The sequence below is a fragment of the Triticum dicoccoides genome, chromosome 6A, assembly GCF_002162155.2.
Source record: "Triticum dicoccoides isolate Atlit2015 ecotype Zavitan chromosome 6A, WEW_v2.0, whole genome shotgun sequence".
NCBI lineage: Eukaryota > Viridiplantae > Streptophyta > Magnoliopsida > Poales > Poaceae > Triticum > Triticum dicoccoides.
The window spans coordinates 163,639,851-163,645,133 of NC_041390.1; positions in this window are offsets into that span (position 1 = coordinate 163,639,851).

The window sequence follows — 5,283 nt, forward strand, 5'->3', positions numbered from 1 at the left end:
CATCCTCGAGCGCCACCGCTTTCTCGAGCTAGCGCCATGCCGCCGAGATCCACGAGCAAGCCACCACATACCCCCTCATCGGTGATCTGGTCGGGTGGAATCGAATGGAATCGAAAGTGATGGTTGCCGTGAGTGGGGAAGAGAATGAGTGGACTGGTCTAGAAATGCATAACAAAGGGGGGCGTCTCACCCCCATCTAAAAGGGTCACGCTCATCGCCCGTCCACGCGGACAGTTCGTAACGGGTGGCGCGTGATGAACTTGCATCAAAATTCGTGTTGGTGGTCAGATAGTCGATGAAGCGTTCGTGACGGGATCCTAAATATCTGACGTGAGACTTTTAGTGATTCTGTTAATGTTTCGATATACAAACCTTAGTAATAACCTTTTTTAACTGAGTATTGAAAGGCTTGTGGCTTATTGATAGGTTTGGGTGCTTTTTTATAACTATGCCCAATTAATTAGCTCTAGTTGAACTATGCCTGATCATGGTGGTAGTACTTGGTGTGTGCAGGGCTCCGGCCGTCGTCCTCCCTCGGCCGGCACAAGGTGACGCGGGGCTCCTGCCAGAGCCACGCCTTGCTGATCTTTGACACGTGCTCTTGGACGACCTTAAGGAGCAGGCGGACGCTCTCCTGCTGGTCATGGTCCCCCGGAGTTCCCACGTCTTCCGGTGTGACGAGCACCAGCTGCTCGAGGACAGGAGCCCTGCGCAGGACGAACCTTAGCACCCGCAGCTCGCGCCTCGTCCCTCGGAAGTTCACCACCTTGAGGAACGTCAGGTGGTCGAGAGCGATCTCGCACTCGAGAACGATATCCGCGCCCTCGCCGGTCACCGCCGTGCCGCCGCACGCGTCTGGGAGCTGCAAGTTCGATCCACGGAGCCGGTAGCTCGTTAGGATCGCACGCCGTGGCAAGTCAGGTTCGAATGGATCATGTATCAGGATGCTTACCCGGATAAAGAGGCGCTCGAGGAGCGGCGCCACGACGAGCTCTAAGAATCCGGAGAAGCGAGTAACATCGTCGTCGCCCATGGAGATGGAGTCCATTAGCAGCTGCAGCTCTTCTAGGTTCGGGGCATCCACGTCGCCCTCAGCGAACAGTCGCTCTTCTTCCCGGTGCTGATCGTATGAAAGACACCGTTAATCGCCTGATTGGTTTCCTAGGCAAGAACATGTTTGAATATCGTACCCGCATGCCCACGGAACAAAGTGTCAAAATCTTGGCATGCGCGACCTGATCCAAGAAGCCTGAGTAGGCGAACTCGTGAATTACTTCGTCGTATTCGCCGTAGCCGATGTGGGTCAGGTACGCGTCCTTTAGCTCCGGCCTGGCATCGGTCCTGCCGCCTGGGCCAACGAACTCCACGCCTGACGGCTCGTCCTCTCTCCAGATGAGGAGGACGTCGCCGTGGTAGGCAACAGACTCCAGCACGGGCGCGGCCACCTGCAGGTGGCGCATGGCCAGGCAGCGCACGATCTCCAGGCCCCGCAGCCTCTCGCCGGCGACCCTCACCGACACGAGAAGGTGGCAGCTCTCCAGGCTCAGAAACTCGAGCAGCCGGCACCTGGAGACCACGTCCCGGACAGCATCGTCGGTGACGTCGACTTGGTTGAGGGAGAGCGATGTGAGACCGGCGAGCCCCGGCGTGCCGGGCGGGACGTCGCGGAGGCTGCACCGGCCAAGGCTGAGCACCGCAAGGGAGCTCTCGGCCTGGAAGAGGTCCACGGGAAGCTCCAGAGCCCCGCGGACGTCGGCATGCTGCGTCAGGTCCACCCCCACTTCCCTGGCGCCTCTAACCAAGGCGGTCGCGGCCCACCGGACGACGTCCCGCCCATACGCATCGAACGGGGACAGCGCCACGCGGAACACGTCGATGGGAGCCGCGCCGTGGACCTCCAGGCAGCGGTTCACCGTGGCCACGATCCGCCCCAGGAACTGGCCGCGGACGAATTCGCTGTCGGTGAAGTCGAGGACGGCGGAGGCGGCGAGCGCGTGGAGCCACAGGCACGCCCACCTCGTGGAGAGGGCGCTGGTGCGTACGGCTTGTTTGAGGGGGACCCTGCCGACGATCGAGTGGAGGACGTCGTCGGGGAGGTCACTCAGCCGGTCCTCCTCGGATGCTGCTCCCTCGACTCTGCAATACTTCGTGTTGGATTCGATCTGCATTGCCACGCGCGGTCAAGCTCGCGTAGAGCCTTCCAAGTGACGCACTGGAATACGTGCGTGGTGGTAATGCGATTTGTTGATGGAGCGCTTTGGCCTAGGCCTTTTTATACGTAACATCCAGCCACTGTTGCGTTGAAAATGTTCACTCACCTTCTCTTGCAAGATTTGACTCGAAAAGATGGGAGCACATTGGACTCAGAGTGAGAAAAAAGATGAGGGGTTTCTGCCGCAAAGTCTCTTTTACCGGTGGCGGGATGTACAGTGCCTTTAAGATCCACATAGTGCTTTTAAGATCTATGCAGTTTTAGGGAAAAGAATTCTATGAAATCAGGTCTCACGCGAGACCCATCCTAATGGATGACACGTGGCATTCACAAATCTCAAAGCATTTCCCACCCTTCACTTAAAATCAGGAGGGAAGAGATTAGATGTTTTGTGATTTTGAATGCCACGTGTCATCTATTAGGACGAGTCTCACCTGCTAACCGTGAGACCTGGTCTCATATAATTTTTTTCCGCAGTTTTGGTCCTACTCCATAAGTATAGCTATGTATTGTCCAACCTCATCTTTGTATCTCAGCACTTAAGTCAAATCAGTGATCCCCTCCATCCCATCCACGCATGCATGCACATATTATCTCTCCTCCCCATCATGCATGACACGGGCACAATCGCTCACATCTCTTCCTCACTAAATTCATGTCCTTTTATTTCTCTTTACATAATTTCAATCATTCATATCTTTTAAGCTACAAATTTATTTTTGAAACTTTTTATATATTTGAATTCCTAGCGACGAGACCTTTCGAACAAGACCAATTTTCAATGCATTTAAACTAGTTTCAATTTTGCCGTTTCAAACAAATTTATGTTGTCAGAACTATGTTAAAAATCCGTGTATTGAAATAAGTGAAATTATTTCAGAATTCAATGAAATCCAGTTTTTAAACGAGTGAAATTGTTAAAAATGATAGCTATTTTGAAATAAGTGAAATAACCTTTCTATAACAAGTGAAATTATTTTCTTGAAATGAGTGAAATCTTTTTTTTCATACACATGATAGATATTCCGGTGTGAAATGCGTGAAACTTGTTATTTCAAAGTTTTGAAACTATTTATTTGATACAAGTGAAATATGTGTTTTACAATGAACAAACTCACTTTTCCAAAATATGTTTTTTCTGAGTGAAATCTGTATTTTGCAACGGCTAAAACTTGTTTTCTTAATTGTGTGAATTTTTTTCTCTAAATTGAGTGAAATCGGTTATTTCAAATAAGTGAAATCAGTTTATTTAAGATACGTGAACCAATTTTTTTTGTAATGAGTGAAACCTTTTTTTAACTCATGAAAAATAAATTTCTCAAAGGAGTGAAATATGCCTTTTCAAATTAGTGAAATACATTTTTTCTGAATTAAGTGAAATCGGTTTTTCGAATTGAGTGAAACCAATTTTATGAAATAACTGAAATCATTGTTTGAATGATTGAAATCGTTTCTTGAAATGAGTGAATATAATTTCTGAAACGAGCAAAATCTGTTTTATGAAGTGAGCGAATTTGTTTTCTCAATTGAGTGAAATCGGTTTATTTAAAGAACTGCATATGAGTTATTCAAAACGAGTGAAATCAAATGAGTGAAGTTGGTTTGTAAGTTCCGTATTCCAGTTTGTGAATTTCTTTGAAACCATATATAACACTTATATGAAATAGTGAAACCTTTTGATGTTTTATGAAACTGATTTCGCAGATAATTGAAATATATACAAAAAATGTAGTTCAAATATATCCAAAATTGATCTTGTTCTCAAGGTCTTCACACCACGAGTTCAAATATAAAAAAGTTTTAATAATGAACTTTTGGTTCAAAAGATATGAATCGTTAAAAATCTGAGAATGAAAATAAAACGAATGTTCAGTGTATGTGGAGATAGAATATTTTAACATGCATGCAATGATGAAAAGCGGTGCTTCGATTGACACGTCATCTCTCTCTTGACAAAAATTGAAAAGACATGTAAAGGATCCACATGTATTCTTTTTGTATTGCATTAACTGGTTCTATACTTCAAATAGCTGCACGAATCCCTAAAATTGTATGGATGGCTGATTCTCCACCAGTACATCCCGCCACCGGTAAAAAACTTATTCGGGGTTTCTGCTCTGTTCAATCTCCACTTGCATCTTATTTCCAGATTTAGGACAGCCCCATAAGTAGCCCCATCAATGCTCACTATGTCGTTCAGAATAGAATTAGTGGAGCCATCAGGATCAGGTTCAGACTTCAAAACTGATCCATAGCCAAGATACTGAAAATGTAGAAAAGGGGAATGCCAACGGCGGTCGACTTCCATGGAGGTAGGTATTTTTAAAAAATCGAAAAACATTTTTTAAAGTTTCAAAAAATTCTGAAAAAAATCATACATATTAACATGGATGTATTCTACATATGTGTAAATTTTTAAGATGAAATACATTATGATGAGAGCTACACAAAAAAGACAAATCACGTTTTCCAGACTGATGAACAGTGAGAACACTGTTCACTATTAGAAATGCAGGTTTTTTCTCCTTTTGTGTAGCTCTCACCATAATGTATTTCATTGTCAGATTTTATACACATGTACTCCCTCCGTTCCTAAATATTTGTCTTTCTAGACATTTCAAATGACTATTACATGCGGATGCATGTAGACATATTTTAGAGTGTAGATTCACTCATTTTGCTCCGTATGTAGTCATTTGTTGAAATGCCTAGAAAGACAAGTATTTAGGAACGGAGGGAGTAGAATACATCCATATGAACGTGTAGATTTTTTTGAAACTCCAAAATATAATCATTGAATTTTTCAAAATAACCACCTCCATAGAGGTTGCCCGCCAAAAGCCCTCACTCTGCACAACTCCATCTACTAGATCTCAACTCTGGTGCTTACATTTGTACGGTAGGAGCCCCCCCTCCCCCCCCAAAAAAAAAGAAATGGAGAAGCGATGTACTTTAAAACTACTGTGCAGTTGTTCTTTCTATGGAATTCATACAAAGTTCAAGAATCTAGTCTGGCCACCATCAAGGTGCGGCACGAGCGGCACATTTCTTACCAATATAAATATGCAAAT